The 20,297-nt window shown below is 52.3% G+C and overlaps 1 long non-coding RNA gene across 1 annotated transcript; it reads right to left on the bottom strand.

The window, feature by feature from the left end:
- Window positions 1-336: 336 nt before the first annotated feature.
- LOC136793881 (uncharacterized) lies at window positions 337-18,875 on the bottom strand. The gene is made up of 3 exons (XR_010839967.1): window positions 15,249-18,875; window positions 8,852-8,969; window positions 337-1,175 (listed from the first exon to the last, which is right to left on the bottom strand). It is a non-coding gene; the product is annotated as an uncharacterized lncRNA (long non-coding RNA).
- Window positions 18,876-20,297: the final 1,422 nt, after the last annotated feature.

A 20,297-nucleotide genomic window follows, 5' to 3' on the forward strand; every position in this document is an offset into this window, starting at 1 on the left:
TGCACGGTGCGTGGCGGTGGCGTGCCCTGCCTGCTGGGCCCAACGCCTAGTCGGTGAGGCCATGGCGGCCTTGGCCGTGGGGTACGGACAGGATGGGGAGGGGATGCCCATGGATGACCACACATAGTCAGAAGACACTTTGTGCTGTGAAACTCTCAGAGATTCACCCAGCAAAGGTCATTTACAGTCAAACAGGAGCTACCGCGGAGTTCCAAGGCTGCAGGGGAAATTCTGGAAAGAAAGGAGTGGCCAGAGCCAACCAGAGCTCTCAGCGGCCTGTGAACCAAGGAAAGGAGGACGCAGATGAATTTCCAGATTTTGGAAAGAGAATTGATAAGCAGTATTCTTGCTTTTTATTCTTTAAAGAAGCTTTTCATTTTAGAACAATTTTGAATTTCCAGAAAAGTTGCAAAGATAGTGCACAGCCCCCTGTGCCCATACTTGGTTTACAGAATTATTAACACTTGTCACAGTGAATGAAGCAGCATCCTAACATCACTAACTGAAGTCCAGATTTCATTCAGATGTCTTTCGTTTTTACGTAACGCTCACTCCCTTTCTGTTCCAGGATCTCACCCGGGAGAGGCCACGTCACAATCCCATCTCCTTAGATGCCTCTTGACTCATCGGACCCTCCTTGTTTTTGATGATCTTGACAGTTTTGAGGAGTACAGGTCCAGTGTTTTAAGGAATGTTCTTCTATTTGGGTTTGTTGGATGTTCTCCTTGTGGTTAGACAGGGGTTCTGCGTCTGGGGAGGAAAACCACAGAAGTCAGGTGCCCTTCTCATCACATCACACTGAGGGCAGGTGCTGTCAATGTGATCTATGTTGCTGTTGACCTTGAGCGCGGGGCTGAGGCCGTGGCTGTCAGATTTCTCCACTGCAAAGCCACTCTCGTGGACTCCCCTTTCCACGCTCTCCTCTTGGAGGGAAGTCACAGCCCACACTTGAGGGACGGGAGTGATATTCCTCCATGACAAGGCAGTATCTACAGGAGTCATTTGGAATTCTTCTGCGTGGGAACCATGTCTATTCTCCTCCATTTAAAACAATGTATTGGGATCAACAGACGAACGGATAGAGAAGATGTGGCACATCTGTACAATGGAATATTACTCAGCCATGAAAAGGAACAAAACTGGGTCATTTGTAGAGACGTGGATGGACCTAGAGACTGTCATACAGAGTGAAGTCAGTCAGAAAGAGAGAAACATATCGTATATTACCACATATATGTGGAATCTAGAAAAATGGTACAGATGAACCGGTTTGCAGGGCGGAAATAGAGACACGGATGTAGAGAACAAACGTATGGACACCAAGGGGTGAAGGAGGGGTGGGATATGAACCGGGAGATTGGGACTGACTTATACACACTAATATGTAAAGAAGAGGTAACTAACAGGGAACTCTACTTCACTTTGCTGTACAGTAGAAACTAACACTACATTGTAAAACAGCTACACCCCAATATTTTTAAAAAAGAAAATGGTGACCAAAAAAAAAGTGTCGGGGGAGAGGGGTAAATTAGGGGTTTGGGATTAACATATACACATGACTGTATATATAATAGATAACCAACCAGGTCTTCCTGTGTAGCACAGGGAACTCTACTCCAGATTTTGTAATTACCTATAAGGGAAAAGAATCTGAATAAATACATAAATATATATATATATGTATAAAACTGAATCACTGTGCTGTACACTTGAAACTAACATGACATTATAAATCAACTATACTTCAATTTAAAAGTGTATTCAATTAATTTATATCATGATAGACTCATGAATATTTATACTCTACTTTGTACAAATATGTGTATACAATATTACGTTATTTATTTTGTTGCTAAAATTACTCAACCTTGGTCATTGGGAGCTCTTTCAGCAGTTCCTGGTCCCTTAGAGGAGCCCCCATTGGTGTGTGGGGGCTTATTTGGGGGGGGTTTTGTTTCTTTAGCCCATCCTTGTTTGTTAGTACTCCAAAATACTCTAAGCTCATCTTGCATATCTCCTGCCCCAGCTCTTTCTAGAAACAGCCATTTCTCCAAGAAGCCCTGCTCCTTTCTACCGGAGAACGGTATTAGAAACCAAGACTAGATCTTGGTGGGGGGCTTGTTATTCCTGGAGAGTCATTTCTTCGAGGACCGCGCAGCAAACAGAGACAAAGAATCTACGTGTGTGTACTAACCTGACCATGTAACCATCTGTATCTAACTTAAGCTACCCCGTGTCTCCACCTCTGACCCAGCACCGCATGGGTTATTCTCGCCTCTGCTTCCTGCTGGGCCGTAACCTTACAACCCAACGGTGTGAAACCTGGCTCCCGCCACCTCCTGGACATCGACCTCATGATTCAATCCCAGCTTACACATCCTGTGGCTTCAGAATTCTTAACCCACATCCTCATGGGAGACAACTTTCCGCCTAGAGTCCTGTGCTTATGAGCAGCTCCTTTGCCTTTAGAGTCCCCACTCATTCCCAAAGTTACTTGATCACCGTTCCTCCAACCCCCTCCAGGGAAGGTGTGTCACACATTTGTAGCACAGTTAGATTCTTTTGTCACAGCCTGCCTTCCATTCTGGGATCCTCTGACCTCCTAAATGATTTTTTAAAATTTATTGTATTGAAGTGTAGTTGACTTACAATGTTGTGTTAATTGCTGCTGTACAGCAATGTGATTCACTTATACACATGCATACATTCTTTTTCATATCCTTTTCCATTAGGGTTTATCACAGGATATTGAATATGGTTCCCTGTGTTATACAGTGGGAACTTGTGGTTTATTAAATGATCTTTTAAATTTGCATATACTACGGTTAACGCTGTGCCATGAATAGGATAGTTTCGACAAATGCATAGCGTAATGTATCCGCCATTACAGAATAGTTTCACTGTCCTGAAAGATGCCCTGTGTTTCACCTATTCCATTTTCCTCCTGTATTTTTGTTTTTTCCTCCCATTTTCAAGTAAGCAGATATTTTAGATACCAAATAATGTTACATGTCATGTAATTTTTATTTGCTCGACATCAAGTAGTTACAAGAAATAAAAGGTTGTTTTAGAATCACATTATTATCAAACACGTTTATTTTGTATTAGACCCATGTAGCTTATTAGTCACAATAATTTAGAGGTGCAAACTTTTTCTTTTAGGTCACTGTGCGCTTTCAGAGTTGAGAAAGCTGAATTCCAGAAATTTCACTAGACCAAAAGAGGTCAGGGCCTGGCCATGCCCAGGAAGCCATCGGTACTGTAGCAAGTGCAGAGCCAGTGTTGATACATGGATTCAACTTCCCACCTGACCACATCACCTTTCAGAATTTTCATAAATCCAGGGGCTTAAAAACTTAGCAAGGACCTTCTTTTCACCCAGCAACCAGCCCTTGCCCGACCCCATTTTCTTAAAAGTCTAAATCATGTCTATTTACAAACTCCAAGTTTTGCCACAGAGGCTTTACTATGCCCACTTTGCAGCCAAGATTAGAGCAAAACGCAGAGACGAATTTCCTCACCCCATGCTTGCAGTCGGTCGCAGCTTGTCGCTGACTACAGCTTCATGATCTCGGCACATGTCGTGGAGGTAAAGCTTTATGACTTCCATTAATTCCGTGTCCTCGGCTGTCATGTTTCTCAGCTTGCCGTCAAACCACGGAAGTGTATTTTTAGGATATTTCGAAGGGAAGCAGGGTGAGGACTTCTCAGACAAAGTTTAAAGCGAGGCTTCCCGGGAGACTGAAGCAGGCGGACTCTGCTAAACGCACGCATGCGCGCACACACGCAGAGACACACGCGCACACACGCATAGACACACGCGCACACGCGCACAGACACACGTGCACACACGCAGAGACACACGTGCACACACACGCGCGCACACACGCAGAGACACGCGCACACGCACGCACACACACGCAGAGACACGCGCGCGCACACGCAGAGACACACGCACGCAGACACACGCACACACTGCCTTGCACATAAAAAGGATAGGAGATGCATTCTTTGGGACCTCAGCTACGTCACAAGAACGTCCTTCTGTGTGTGTATTCTGATTCCTGGGCCTGCGTTTTCCCTTTCGCTGTCATCTCAGGCACGGGGAAAAGCAGGCCACAGTAGTAGGGAAGGAGGGAAACCAGGAGGGAGGGAGAGAATAAAGTGGAAGGACAGGAGGAAGGAAGGGAAGAGAGAAGGACAGAGACGCGGAGAGGAAGGAGACTGCTGAAGTCCCATCAGTGATGCCAAAAATGGGCAGGGGGAGCACTGACGGGGGCGCTCAGGAAACAAATCCTCCTTTCAGTGAAGGAGCCTCAACAGGCCTCCCCCCAGGTGCCCAATCATCTCTCGCAAAGTGACTTTTTTTTTTTTTTTTTTTTTTTTGCGGTACGCGGGCCTCTCACCGCTGCGGCCCCTCCCGTTGCGGAGCACAGGCTGCGGACGCGCAGGCACAGCGGCCACGGCTCACGGGCCCAGCCGCTCCGCGGCATGTGGGATCTTCCCGGACCGGGGCACGAACCCGCGTCCCCTGCATCGGCAGGCGGACTCTCAACCACGGCGCCACCAGGGAAGCCCAAAGTGACTTTAAAAAAATAATAATAATAACATTATTAAAATGTTCTGCCTCTAGCAAATCCTCTCCTGATCAGAGATAATAAATATGCAACTTTATTATTGCATTATTCATCACTAACCCTGAACAATACCGACGGCCCTGGGCTCTTTGGCCTTCAAAGGACCTTCCTTCATTAAAAAGATTATATTTTATAACCGTTTGGGTACAAAGACGAATATATTGATGATACCTATTAACTTCTCATTTGGCCTAAAATTGTGTATTTTTTTTTCTTCTGGTCTTAAATGAAATTAGGACATTTTTGTGGGTTCTGAACACACAAAAGTACTATGGGCCCTGGACACTGTCCCCACTGGGTACGTTGGCCCTGACGATACCCTTTTGTCAATTGGTTGGTGCAGTTCACGTATGTCACCACGAGGTCCCCGGGTCCTGACCCCAACGTGGGCTGTGGAGTTAATGCCATATGTGACCCGGGTGCGAGCTTGTATTGCCAAGCGCCAGCGGTTGAATTCAATTGCTCTACATTCACTAAGTCTATTCTTAAAAACCAGCAGAAAATATGTGCATATCTGTACTGTAAAGTTTACGAAAGCAGTGCTCGTGTGACAGAGAGGGACTGAGTTTACTCAGAAAGATGAGTTTTGTCCTGCCCCACCGAGAGCACGTTTCTGTCCTGTAGAACCACCCAGAGTGGAGGAAAGTGACCTGGGAAAGGTGAGGTATCGGGAGGAGAGGTTTGTCATTCTTTTCTGGGTGAAGGTTCTGAGGGCATAGGCATTAAAAAACAGAAAAAAAACAAAGAAGATAAGACAAAAGGAAAAGCAAATTCCACAGACTCTCCTTTTCTTCTTGAGAATTAGATACTGTCCCTCAAGTCTTTCACAATTTTTAGGAATTGTTCTTAGGACAGTTTTCAGAATGAAATAAGGCATTTGTCTGCCAAAGTGATCTATTGTCAAAATATAGTGTTTACCCTTTTGTAACTCAGATCACTAGAGAAGTTTGTTAAAGTAACAAACAGCCTCTAATGTAGCCACTACGCAGGCTGTGGGAGTGAACGGGAGCCTGTACTGTACAGCGAGTTCCCTTAAATGTAGATACAGCAGGCAAGGAGAGCAGAGCAGTCAATTATTTTGCACTTAAACTGCGTTGTTTTGTAGACCATTTCTCCCAGATCCTTGCATGATTCATGTCTTATCTGTAAGGTCGCGGCTCAACGACTCCGCCCCGAGAATGAGCACTTGCCACTTTCGCATTTTATGTTCCTGCTGGTATTGGATCCTCAGAAATTATTTAGATATTCGTGGATGGGCAGTTGGCTCACTTGTGTGTTGTGTATCTTCCACTACTAGAATTTCAGCCCCGTGAGCGCAGACCACTTACATGTTTTGTTCACTGTTGTATTTCTGGTGTCTGGAATACAGCCTGGCACCCATTTGTTGAATAAACGGTTGAATGAATGAATGAATGAATGAATGAATTTAAAGTCTCCTCCAGAGACGACTGGAAGCAGACTTCTGAATGTTTCTGGGAAGTAACAGGGAGTTAGAATCGGCGGTCCGGGACGGTCCTGTGCCCTCACTCACTCATTTACAGATGAAGACAATGCGGCGACCTAAAAAGGTACGAGGTGCCCTGGCAGGACCACTCCGAGGTTCAGAGGCCCCAGCTGTTTGCAATTCCTGAGGCAGCCCTCAAACCACAATTTGAGAATAAAGGCACAGGAAAATCAGACCGAGAACCAACCCAAGGCATCTTCTCTAAGATAAATAACGGTCTGTCTGCTCTCACGCAGCTGATATTAATCAAGGCGAGGCCATCGGACACCCAAACCAGACACGTGTCTCTCTCCCCGAGCTTGTAGCCCAAGCTCGCGATCTCTCGTTCCCGGTCCCTCTCCTGGCTCCCCCATCCCTCGCTCGAGGTTAGTAAAAATGCAAAGGGCTACAGCTTATGAAGAACTCACCATATCCTGGGTATTACACTAAGTGTTTTATATTCCTTATCTCCCGGAGGAAACACCGTGATCCCCAGTTCCTAGGAGAAGAATTGAGGCTTAAGATGTTAGACTTTTGCCTGAGGTCACACAGCTAAGAATATGGGAGCTTGAGTACCAGCTCAAAAAAATTAAATAATTTTTTGAATAGAGAATATACATTCCTAGGGTCCAAAATTTGAAAAATACGTATAAATTTACTAAAAAACACCCCACCCTCCTGCTCATAACTACCCAGTGTCTCGCGCCACCGACAGACAACCATCATAAGTGTCTGAGGCTCTTTCTAGAGATACGTTATGTATATACAAGTCAATAGGGTGTGTGTGTGTGTGTGCGCGTGTGCGCGTGTGTAACTTTTTGCTGTGGAAAACGATGAACATGTACAAAGCCAGACAAAATCCTATGATGGGAACCCCTGTTCCCATCGTCCTGCTTCAAGCAGTAACGCCTCAAGAACAATCCTGTTTCAACCACACCCGACCTGCCCCCTCCCAGACATCACAGCATTTCATCTGTAAATATTTCTGGGTGTCTATCTAAAGGATGAACACTTTAAAAACGTAACCAAAATGCAATAATCACAACCTAAAAATTAACAATAATTCCTTAATAACCTAAAACATGCAGGCAGCCTTCAAATTTCTGATGGCTTCACAAATGTCAGCCTTTTTTGAAAGTTTGTTTATTTGAATCAGGAGCCAAATAATACACATGGTGCAGTTGCTGATACATCTTTTATGTCTCTTTTATGTATATATATTTTTTATGTTTTAATTTTCATTTTACATTGGAGTAGAGTCGATTTATAATGTTGTGTTAGTTTCAGGTGTACAGCCCAGTGATTCAGTTATACATAGACATATGTCTATTCTTTTTAAAATTCTTTTCCCATTTAGGTTGTTACAGAATACTGAGTAGAGTTCCCCGTGGTAGACGGTAGGTTCCTTGTTGGTTATATATGTTTGATATATAGTAGTGTGTATATGCCAATCCAATCTCCCAATTTATCCCCCCCCAACCTTTCCCCTTAAGTCTCTTTTAATCTATAGATTCTCTTTCTACTTTTATTCTTTTACACTCCTAACAGTTTATTTGTTGACAAAATTGTTTGTTCTGTAGGATTTCCAGCAGTCTAGATTATGTAAGGGGGAAAAAAATCCCTTTTACACAAATGGTAGCATAAAATTCATACTGTTTTGTACTTTTTTCACTTAGCAGACCTGGCTAATCCATTTGACAAATCCTTGTTGAGCACCTAAAGCTTGTCTGGGTGCTGGAGACATAACAGTATGTAAAGCAAACACCCCAGGGGATGGAGCCGGGCACACCTACATAAAGAAAGAAAGAAATGGGCACAACCTCGAACATGTATTATCAGGAGAATAAAGCGGGGAGAGGACAGCAACTGCATGATGAGAACTTCAAGTTTCGGCCGTCTGAGAAGACGGCATTTGAGCCAACTCTGAAAGCAGATGAGAGCCTGAGTCACGCGTCTCTCTGTGGGAACAGCGTTTTAAGTAGAGGAACAGCAGGTACAGCGGCTCCATGTACACTAGAGAAACAAGACTTTAGTCCGGGAGTTGCAAATATTTTCCCTTCAGTGTAATTTTTCCCTTTTGCTTTTTGTATGGTGACTCTCACCACTTAGGAAATTTTGACTTTTAAAGATGTATTCATCTGTAACTTTTCTCTGACCCCAAACCCAGGGTTTGGGGTCAGAGTCACAAAAGAGCTTTTGGACTTTGAGTCACCGTGTTATCTCATGGCCCAAGATGGCCTCGGTTGAACTACGGTTCTAAATAACCACAGAATCTCAATGGTTGACCATCACAAAGCTAATTTCTTGCTCACGCCATCCATCCGTCCAGGGCGGACCAGCTCCGCCTACTTTCACTCAGGGACCCAAGCTCCGCCGTGTCGGAGGAGCTGCAGCGAATTGCACAGCAGCACGGGCGGGCTTCTGTTCACAGTGCACGGGCTAAAGCTCCACCTACAGCCCACCTGAGCTCAAGGTGTTGGGTGGTGCAGCTCCGGGTGCGCTCGGCAGGGGAAGGGACCACGTGTGAACGGCCCCGGCGGGTCACTAGACCACCTAGCTCAAGTCAAGGTGAAGGAGCTTCTCTATTAACCCCAATTCTAGGACTTGCCCTAACCCAGTCAAAAGCAAAGTAGTGCAAAACAGACATACGACTAGACCCAGCTGATTGGTTTGTGCGGCCAGTTTGAGAATCTGTACAGGACAGATGCCTCAGAGAGCATCACCTACTCACCCACAAAGCGTCACGGCTTCCACTGTCTTCCAGAACGCAGAGGCTGTATCCTTCACACTTCAGGAGCCAAGAGGGCACGGTTACCCCCTGGCTAGGTTAGCTTTTCTGGGTGCAACATCTGGAACCAATGCATAAATGAATGCTGGTTACTCGCAGATAAAAATAAATAGTCTGTACCCTACAGACCCAGAGAAAGGTGCTGTTTGTTTAGATCATGGATTTTTTGCAGATTTAGTGAAGCCCATGGGTCTTGGAACTTTCAACATCAACAATGAGGAAACCAAAATAAACCCTTACAGAGCAGAAGAGATAGGGACATTTTCTTCAGCATGAATCATGAGCTAATGACTGTTCCTAAAAATGTAAACAAAATTAATTTATGCTCAGTCAGCAACTAGAGAAGAGGAAGAACCCAGTACCTGCCTTGTGTTCAAATAGAGAATATTTGGAGACAAGAGAGTCGCGTCTGATTTTTCTGCTTGCTAGAATACATTCTCCAGTAATGGGGGCTTCTTTTGAAAACATACATGAGTCGTAATGGAGACGGGGATCTCATGGGAAACTCAGCCTAGAAACCAGTGGACACCCAGACTTTGATGGACGTGAAACCACATCCAAAGCATTCTCGGGATCTCGCCCAGCAGCAGAAGCGGGGTTCTACGTAAAAGAACCTCAGGGGAAAGTGGGGACCTGAGACTTAGTGCTGGTGCCTTGCTGGGACGGGTAGCAGCGAATCTTCTTCATAATCTGGGACAGAATGCAGTGGTCAAGGAGCTCATCGAAGTTCAGCTGCCTTTTGGGGATCCAGGCCGCGCCCTCACTGAAGAGACAGGGATGGTAAGGGAAGAGATGTCACATGACAACCTCCTACTTCGTTAGAACAGGATAGCACGAAAAAGACAAATCCCAGTTGGGGATGAATCGGTTTAAAGAAGATTTTTAGAAAAGACTGTGCCAGATGGTATTATTGTACTATTTTTTCCCAAATATTTGCTTTTCTTGCTACTAGGCGCAGCCCTAGAGGCTCCTGCCTGGAGGGAGAACAGACGTGCTGCCCACTGAGTTCCACTATGTGACTTTCTTTGTCAAGTGGAATTTATACAATTGTCTGAACAGATGTTTTAAGAGCCCTGGCATGCTCCTGCCATTGTTTGGTTTCCTCTGCCACAAGACTAAGATAGGGGCCCCTCCTAGCCTGTATTGCAGAAGAATGCAGGGTGAAAGTTGATGTACCGCCAACACGTACACGAGCAAGAAATAAATATCCGATGTTGTAAGGCACTAGGATTTTGGAAGCCATTTACTATTGCAACATAACACAGCTCAAGCTGATGGCAGGCAGGGTTCATTTTATTCCTCTTCTTCTTATTGCCCATCAATGTTTTCTATTCTAGGATGTATGATGCATTTCACCAAAAAATTTATTGTTTTTATTTAAAAAAGAGTCAAGTAGCGGTGAATGACTTAAGCAACAAAAAAAGAACGCAGATGCTCTGTACCGACACAGAAGGATCGCTAAGGTACAGCGTCAGGTGAACGGAACAGGGGCAGAACAGCCTGCTTAGGAGGCGGTCACTGATTAGAGAAATAAGAAAAGGAGACACCTACCTGTACACCCCTGCCTGCGTATCCATCAAAATGTCCCCGTAAGGACACGTTCGGGACAGTTAACACTGAAGTGAACAGCGGATGCCGGAGGGCCAAAAACGCAATTATCTTCACATGCTGCCCCTTCACAGTTTTGAGTTTTGAGGCATTTGAGGGTTTTACTTATTCAAAAAACTTTGTTTATAGAAAGAAGTCTGACAGTACCAAACCTAACGTTATTGAAGATACGGCGGGCCCATCGGGAAACCTCCTTGCAAAGCAATCTGGCAATATCTCAGAGAGCTGGGGCCCGCACCGAGGCTCCGAGAAAAACCTCCTTCACGTGTGTTCGGGAGCATTCAGAACAGCCCTGTGTATAAGGAGTTCAAACGGAAGAAAGATGGAAAGAGGGTGGCAACCTAAAATCTCCCCCAAGACGAAAACGCATTTAAAGAAATTCCCATGGGCCCGTACAACAGGCAATCTTCCCAGAGTAGAAATGAATCTGCGAGGATCAAAACCCCAAATTACATGTGGAAAGGAAGCGAGTAAGAAGATGACACACGCTCTGTGATACTACTGTGTGTGTGGTGGCGTCCGCACACCTGAGAAGCGCCTGTGCGTTCATACGTAAAGTGCGTGCGGAGGGCCCAGGTGAAGTTCCGGGCAGACATCACCTCCAGGAAGAGACGGGAAATGAACTCAGCGAGAGGTATAGAGAGGCTGCATGTGGGTGGGTCGTACCTCCTTTCTGAAGCTGGGGGGTGGGCACCCGCCCTTTACTACCTGTTCTAACTTCTTGATTCTACGTTATACTTCATTTAAGTAAACAAAGTATCTCACTCGGCATATATTCGATTATAATAACAAAAGATGAACAGAAAAGATAAATTCCAACAAGTCGGACCCTGCAGGGGTATTTTCACCGCGTTGGTCCAGCCAGATTCATTTGAACAGAAAGAAAAGGTAGGGATAAGAAGGTCCTGGAGTTTTGCTACGAAATCGTCGGATATTTAGGGCCGTGAGGAATTTTACCCATTGCATAGTCCAAGCCCCTCATTTTGATAGAAGAAGTTGGGGCCCGGAAAGGGAAGTGACCTGCCCAAGGGCATGAGACAGAGAAAGTCCACGATGGGACCGCGTCCAGGTCCCCGTCTCCGGGCCCCTGGCCCGGGGCTTTGTCCTGGACGCCGTATCCTTATCAGGGAAGGAGCAGTGATTTCCCAAGAAGGCGTGCAGTTCCTGGACCAGAACGCTAGCCAGGCTGTTGCTCGGGCACCACACCAGCGAGCCTCTGCCTGGAAAATCCTGAGAACGGGACTTCCTAGCGGGAGCAAAGCAAACAGCCCAGTGCGTGAGTCAGATGTGAGTGCAGCTACCTCCCCAGGACGTGGGCTGGGTGAGTTGCCTGCTAGCCTGCCCATTGTACACGTGTCACGGAGTTATAGATGCGGGATCGTGTGCGCGTGCCCGTGCGTGCGTGTGGCGTCTAACATACAGTAAGTGTGCGGTGGTTGGTACCATTATTATCATCCTTTTAGGAGAAGCCACAAGTTTTCAGGGCCTGAAAACAAGGCGACTTTTGGTTCAGAGAAGAAAAAAAACAACTGCCCTGGACCTAGTCCATCTGTCTCGCGTTTCCAGTTTAAGGTGAACTAGCCTTTCCCAGCTTGCCGAAGCAATGCGTGTGGACGTGGACGTGCGTTCGCCCATCCCCTCGGAGGGCCTCCACGGACACCCCAGGGAGGAGGGTGATGGCAATAAAATAAGACAGCTGTCCTTTAACCCACAGACGCACCCCCCTGCACGTCCGGGGGCCCCATGGGCGGGTCAACAGCTCTCAGATGACGAGCGCACCAGCCAGTGAAGCAGAGGCCACACGTCTCCTTGCCGGGTTGCGTAGCCACGCCACGGGTGGTATAAAGAAGCACCTCTGAACGACGAGCGACAGAGGACTTCAGAAGAGGAAGGGTCAGCAAAGCCTCCAGACGGAGGAGGAGAGGCTGCAGCCTTCGCGAGCACGGGTGGTCAAGGGCTCTGCGCCCAGTTCCAGCGCGCGCGCGCGCGTGTGTGTGTGTGTGTGTGTGTGTGTGTGTTAGGGGTCCTCACACCACCGGGCGGATCCGTGACGCCCACTGGGTGTCCTACGCTTCAACTCGGTTCTCAGGCTGTCCACCTGGAGGCACGGTCGGGTCCCACGGCGCAGGGGCTCAGCCCCGAGGACCACCCTCCAACCTCGGACTCCAGTCACAGGCGCAGGCCGCGCCCCGGGCTTCTGACCAATGGCTGTAAACTGGAGGCTCCTTGGGCACAGAGCTCAGGGAGGCAGCGTGTTGACTAGATCTCCGTTTGATTATAAAAGGGTGTAAGGAGGACGGGCCAGCTGGAGCAGACGCAGAGGGCGCGCGGGCTGCGGACGGAGGGCTCGGGGCTTCCGCGCCATCCGTCCGGGGCGCACCACCCTCCCAGACCTCCGCTGGCCCCCGCCCCGCAGCTCTCCAAGGCCTCTTCTTTGGCGGTTTCATGGAGGCTTTGTTACAGAGACACGACTGACTGCATCTCTGGCCTTCGGTGGCTGAGCTCAGTCTCCAGCGCCTCGCCCCTCCCCAGCGATGGGGGCGAGACTGAAGGTTCCGGCGCGCTAATCCCGCGGGCGGTTCCCGGGCCACCAGCGCGCCTCCTTGGGTGGGTCCCGAAGACGGCAGCATCACAAAAGACACCCTTATGCCTCTCGTCCCTTGGGAAATGCCGTGGGTTTAAGCTCTGCTCCGGGAATGGGGGCAATGGCACAGACAGCTGCGCGGATCTCTTATTCTCAATCGCAGCGTCCTGGGGGGTTGGGTCCCGGGGCCCCACCTTCCTCACCGACAGCCCCTTCCCCTCACAAGTCCTGGACCGCCTCCCAGCAAGTTTCCTCTGGAAGCTCGCTGCTCGCTGGTGCCTGGCTTTTCAGTCGCCCCAGGACCCCTTAAAGGGTGAAGTGTCTGCCCTCGGGTTGCATTTCCTGAACTGGGGTGGGGGCGATGAAACTGGACTCATCACCTGATCTTTGCTTTTAATTCTGCTGAAGTGTAGTTGATTTACAATATGCTGTGTTAATTTCTTGTGTGACGTCACTTACGTGCGGGATCTAACTGTCTGCGGCGTCGGGGAGTGAGGAGGCCCCGCGCGTGCACAGCCCCCCGCTGCTGAGGCCCGGCTCTGCTCGCCCTGCAGGAGAAAACCACCCGCAGGGCGGCGGCGGGCGGCCCTGGGGCCCTGGGCTTTTGCTCAGCCTGGCTGCCCGGCATTTCGCACTAGCCAGCCCCCTGCCCCCAGCCCGCTCACCCTCGTGGTAGCACGGCTGCTTCCCCGCCCGCGGAGTCGCCGCGTTCTCCACTTTCGTGTTTACGGCTGGTTGCCTTCCCTGCTTGCGGCCCCCTTCCTCTCCTCCCCACTTCCCACCGGTGACCTGCACCCCCTAGCCCCCCGCCTTCCTCCGGGCACCCCCCCCCATGCCTCGGAGCCCTTGAGATGCTGGAGCTGCGCCATCTGCTTTCGGTGGGGAGGACATGTCCCCCCCCCATCCCAACCCCGGAATGAGTCCACCCAGGGGCCCCGGTCGGGCAGCTTCTGCGACATGCTGGGTCCGTGGTCCATGTGTCCGCAGCCCCTGCGCCCGGGACACTCGGCCGTGAGCCCGCAGGGAGCCGGACTCGGGAACACCGACTGCGGACGGCAAGCGGGACTCGCACGCTCCTCGCCCGCGCGCCCACCTTCCCGTCGCCTTTGTGGCAACTCCCGGGTCTCACAGGAGAGGCTCCCTCGGTCCTCGGGATGAGCCTCCCCCCGGAGGTGCCTTGACCGCCCGCGACAGGAGAAGGCCGGTCGTCCGCGGATGCTCGGAACCCCGCACACGTTAGCGCAAGCCGGGCGCCCGCAGCGGGCCGCGCCCCCAGGCCGGGTCGGGGCCGGGGCCTCTCACTGTAGACAGCGGTGCCGCTGTTCGCAGTCAGGCCTGAGGTCGCGCACGTGCCCTGCTGCCCCACGGGCCGGGCGTTGGCACCCGGGGCCCGAGCGCCCGGCGCGCCTGCGGCCACGGTGGCTTCCGACGGTCAGGTCACCGCGGGGCCCCCCGCGGGAGCAGAGATGGGACGTGAGCTCTGGACCCGCACGGGCTGGGCCACCGCAGGGGCCTGTGAACAACGCAACGGTGTCCCGAGGGCCGGGGCTCTGCGCGGGGCCCCGCTGGTGACAGTTTTCGTTGGGCCGCAGCAGGCCCTCCCCTCCCTTTGCCTTTTTTGGAGACGGGGCAATGGGGTTTCTGCTCTGGGGAAAGATGCAGGGGAAGCGAATACGCTTCTCCTTACACTACACAGAGACAGATGAGGAGGGTCAGGCCCGGGTCCCCGCGGCTGCGGCTTGAGCACCAATTTCCTCCCGCGGGCCGGCTGCCTGACTCACGCACTTTCCCGAGAATCTGACACTGTAAGGCTCAGGGCATGGGAACGAGAGGCCAGGGGAGGCCAGGGTTTATCTCACTGGCTTGTTTCTTTGCTTCTCTCTCCGTCTCCACCCTCCCTCGCGGCCCCTCCGTCCCCGAGTCTGTCTTCCTGCCTCCCAGCCGTGCAGACTCGCCCCGTCGCTGCCCCGCTTCCTGCTCTGTCTCCGCGGCTCCGGCTGGCAGGCCCTCACCCCATCCATCCCATCCGTGCCACGGCTGCCCAGCAGGCAGACACATCAGAGGCGGCCCGGCCCGGCGTCTCCCCTTTGCCCGTCGAGAGGCGCGGTCGCCATCTGCTTTCAATGAACTGTGGGTTTGGGTACGTACTGTGGAAACAGAAGAGGAAAAACCATCGAGGTCCCTCCTGCAAAAACCATCATTATCCACCGAAAGGAGCTCTTAGCAGCTTCCGCGGGGAGAGAGTCACTGTGAACCAAGAGGAATTCAGACAGGGATTCTGGCGGGGCCACGCAGACGGGAGAGGGAGGAGTGGAATGTTCTCGCTCCCCCGGCAGCCGGGGGCGAGCTCCCTAGCCCGGCACACAGAACGGTCCTGCAGCCAGGGCCGCGCAATCGGACACCAGCCCCGGCCGCCCCGTTTCTCTCTGACTCAGGAATGTGGGCCGGCGGGGCCGCCGTGGCAGGCCGAGGGGTGAGAGCAACGCCCGGACTCCATCGAGGGCCACGGCTCCAGCAGAGGCCCCGTGCACCGGCCAGGGGCCCGGCTGCCCTTGGCCGTCCGAGTGGCCTTTGCGGGGCCTTCCAGGACGGATTCACCCTCGTCCCCTCAGCCCACGTGCTGAGGGGCTGCTGTGCGTCAGGCATCCACCTCAACAAGTCTCCAGCTGAGCAAGCGAGGACAGTGCCTGCGTGGGCTAGGCACTCGGGAAGCGTCCGGAAGGAACGGAGTCATGACAGATGGGTCTGGACAACGTCCTCTGTCTTTCCTCTGACATGAGAAGAGCCAGCACGGCCCCTGCCAGAGAGCGGCACAGATTTACATCCTGCGTGAGACCCTGTGTGCGTGTGCTCGTGTGTGTTTCGGAACCCCGCCATCCCTCCGCTCAGGGATGCCTGACATTCCAGGCTTACAGACCTCGTTCCGTCTTCCATCCTAAGATACCATTATCTCAGAGAGAATAACGCTTCCAGCTTTATCAGTAATTGGCATCTTAGGGGAAATTAGTTCATCAGACTTTCCTCAAGGGAAAGTCTTAATGGAGGGAAAAGGGAAGAAAAGGAGTGCTAAGTACCGAGCTAGGTGGTCCCAGGGGCCCCTGTGGAGGAGGGCTGGGCTGGGCTGGGCTGGGCTGGGCTCCGATTGCCCGCCGAGTGCGTAGGTCTGACCTGCCTGCCCTCAGGGAGAGACGCGCCCAGGGACCAGCAACCTCGCAGCACTCCTCAGGGAAGAGCCTCTGCTGAGAGGGGCCGGACCACTGACCGTGGGGCAGGTTGGACCCCCAACCCGCTCTTCTGGACACCGTGCCTCTCATCTGTCCACATCTCCACCGTGATTTTCACTGGTTGGTAAAAGGAAGCAAGGGGGGCACAGCTGCCAGTCTGAGAACATGGTCCCTCAAAGCCCAGCCCTGGTCTCGGTTTCCTGAGCATCGCTGAAGGGCGCACAGCTGACACGCGTGCTCACGCGCACACACACCTGGCTGCCGCCACGTCTCAAAACCCAGCGTGAACTATTCACAACAGCCAAGACATGGAAGCAACCTAAGTGTCCACCAGCAGAGGGGTGGAGAAAGAAGACGTGGCACATGTACACAGTGCAGTGGAATATTACTCAGCGGTGAAAAGGAACGAAATCGTGCCATCTGCAGCCACGTGGATGGCCCCAGAGATTGTCATACTGAGTGAAGTCAGTCAGACAGAGAAAGACAAATACCATATGACATCACTTATATGTGGAATTTTAAAAAATGAATGCAAATGAACTTATTCACAAAACAGAAGCAGACTCACAGACATAGAAAACAAACTTCTGGTTACCAAAGGGGAAAGGGGGGGTAGAGAGGGATAAATTTGGAAATCGGGAGTAACATATACGCAACTACTATATATAAAATAGATAACCAACAAGGGCCCACTGTAGAGCACAGGGGACTCTGCTCAATATTCTGTAATAACCTATATGGAAAAGAATCTGAAAAAGAATGGATATATATAGATATGTAAATACGTATAACCGAATCACTTTGCTGTACACCTGAAACTGACACTACATTGCAAATCAACTCTATTTCAGTTTAAAAAAACTAAAATAAACAAACCCCAGAGTGCAGCTTCCTGGGAATGAGTACCCAGAAAGAGCCCTGGAGCAACAGTGACTATTGTCTACGAGACTGTGGCTTACAGCAGGGGTCCCCAACCCGCAGGCCAAGGGCCCGTAGCGGTCCGTGGCCTGTTGGGAGCCGGGCCGCACGTTAGGACGGGAGTGGTGGGGGAACGAACGGAGCTTCGTCTCCGGCTCCCCGCGGCTTCCCCAGGGCTCGCGTGGCCGCCTAAAGGGTCCGCTCCCTCCCCGTCCGTGGAGAGACTGTCTTCCACGAAACCAGTCCCTGCTGCCCAAAAGGTTGGGGACCGCTGGCTTACAGGACAGACAGTGAGCTCAGAAACTTCGGGGTCGGCCTGCGGCAGGTACTGTCTTGGTGTGCGTGTACGCATTAGCTTAGCAGTTTCGTTACAGTACAACTCTCCTCCATCTTTCCAGCTGAGAGAAGCCACTGAGGCTAAGAAAGGGCGTCACTCGCCTTCTCCCCCGCCCCCCCCCCAGCACTGCAGAGGGACAGGGACTTCTCGTCCTCCTGGTGGGCGGGCTGTTTATTTACTCAGCTCTCTGGGCAGCTTATGGACGGCATGCCAGTGTGGTCACCCCAGGTCTTCCCTGAGCTCAGAGCCACTATGCAGATCCCACGGCAGGAGGGCCAGGGTTCCAGGACCCCCCGCTGCCACACGCAGATCCAACCCAGCAAAGCCAAGAGACGCTGCAAACCGAAGGACGGGCTCCAACCGGTGGCAGCCCGGGCGTCAAAGGCCCGCCTCGTCCGCTGCATGAAGTTGGCGACGCAGTTCCTCATCACACACCGGTCCTCCTTCAGTCTGTACGACCCACCGCTCGCTTCGGAGCTCTCTGTTGCTCTGTGCTCTACACACGGGAAGGTGTCGAGCAGGGATGATCCTTTCTCTCTTTTTTTTTTTTTTTCCAGTATGCGGCCCTCTCACTGTTGTGGCCTCTCCCGTTGTGGAGCACAGGCTCCGGACGCGCAGGCTCAGCGGCCATGGCTCACGGGCCCAGCCGCTCCGCGGCATGTGGGATCCTCCCGGACCGGGGCACGAACCCGCGTCCCCTGCATTGGCAGGCGGACTCTCAGCCACTGCGCCACCAGGGAAGCCCGATCCTTTCTCATTTTTAATCGACGTTCACATGCGTTGAACGTGCCGGCCACTCACCGAAGACATCTGGGTATGAGGATCGGGGTGGGTGAAAGGATTGTGTGATGCATCCAGAGCTACCTGGGGAACTTTAGGAATTTTAAAGGCCAGAGCTACCTCTGTACTAAAACCTCCTTCCCACCTTTGGAGGTACATTGAACTAGTCCAGCCACTGGACACGGTCTGGTAACGCTGGGCCGACCGGGATGCAGGGGCCGAGCAGTCATCTGGAGCGATGGGAGCCGCGTGCTACGAAGCTGGCGGGTCACTGACACGCCTGGAGCTAACGGGCAAAGTTAGGTTACGGGCAGAACCCGGAGATGTTGTGGGTTCGGTTCCAGACCCACCGCAATAAAGTGAACGTCTCACTAAAGCGAGTCACACAAATCTTTTGCTCTCCCGGTGCGTATAAAAGTTATGTTTACACTAACTGTGCAATGGCACTGGCTCTAAAAAAAACAACGTACATTAAAAATTAAAAATCCTTTACTGCTGAAAAACGCTAACCATCACCTGAGGCTTCAGTGAGTGGTCATCTTTTCGCGGGTCGGGGGATGTTGCCTTGGTGTTGATGCTGCCGAGTGACCCGGGGGGCGGTCGCTGGAGGCTGGGTGGGGTGACAGTTCCTTCAAACGAGGCCGCAGTGAACCGTCTGCGTCCAATGACTCCTCGTGTCACTGAGCACTCAGAGGCCACTGTAGGGCGATCAACGGGCCCCATTTCCATACTTGTGTGTCTCAGGGAAGAGGGAGGCCCGAGGAGAGCATGAGACCGGGGGGGGGGGGCAGTCCGGACGCCCCACAGCATTTGTGGGTTATGTTCGCCGGCCTCTGCGGGCGCGGCTGGCGGCAGCTCAGAGCGGCTCCAATAGTGACTGCGATCGGCCGTCAAAGCTCGCTGGTCCCAGGTCACCGTGACACACGGAACGATAAGGAAAAGTCCGAAATACTGTGACAATTACCAGAAGGTGGCCGAACGCTGTCACAAGGGCGCCGACAGACGCGCCTGATGCAGGGTTGCCACAAAGCTTCAGTTTTATTTTTATTTTTATTTTTTTTTTTGCGGTACGCGGGCCTCTCACCGCCGTGGCCCCTCCCGTTGCGGAGCACAGGCTCCGGACGCGCAGGCGCAGCGGCCACGGCTCACGGGCCCAGCCGCTCCGCGGCACGTGGGATCCTCCCGGACCGGGGCACGAACCCGCGTCCCCTGCATCGGCAGGCGGACTCTCAACCACTGCGCCACCAGGGAAGCCCAGGATCTGCATTTTATTTTATTTTATTTATTTTTTTATGATACGCGGGCCTCTCACTGTTGTGGCCTCTCCCTTTGCGGAGCACAGGCTCCGGACGCGCAGGCTCAGCGGCCACGGCTCACGGGCCCAGCTGCTCCGCGGCACGTGGGATCTTCCCGGACCGGGGCGCGAACCCGCGTCCCCCGCGTCGGCAGGCGGACTCCCAACCACTGCGCCACCGGGTAAGCCCAAAGCTTCAGTTCGTTCAAAGCACGGAACCTGTGCAGCGCAACAGGGCGAAATGCAACAGCACGAGGGACGCCTGCATTTCCGCCTGAGGCTCCGACCGCCCTCTGCGTAATGCCCACGAGCCAGGAGTGCCGAGGAGGTGAGGCAACCTCCGCCCGCAGCCCGCACGGACGACACACGCGTGGGGCCCGCCCCGCGCCGGCCATGCTGGCGAGCGCCTCGCGCCTCTGCTACAGCTCGCTCAGGCCTCCGATCGGCTGCCCGACGCCGGCTCCCTTATCGTCCCCAGCGCGCGGGTGAGGGAACGGCGGCACCGGGAGGCGATTCTCCCCAAGGCGCCCGCGGTCAACTGGGCCACGTGCACGCCGGGTCCCCGCCCGCCTCGTACGCCGGGAACTGCCGGCCGCGACCGCTCGTGAGCCCTGGAGGCCCAGGCGGCGCCTCTGGCCTGGCTG

This window comes from Kogia breviceps, chromosome 3, assembly GCF_026419965.1.
Source record: "Kogia breviceps isolate mKogBre1 chromosome 3, mKogBre1 haplotype 1, whole genome shotgun sequence".
Lineage (NCBI taxonomy): Eukaryota > Metazoa > Chordata > Mammalia > Artiodactyla > Physeteridae > Kogia > Kogia breviceps.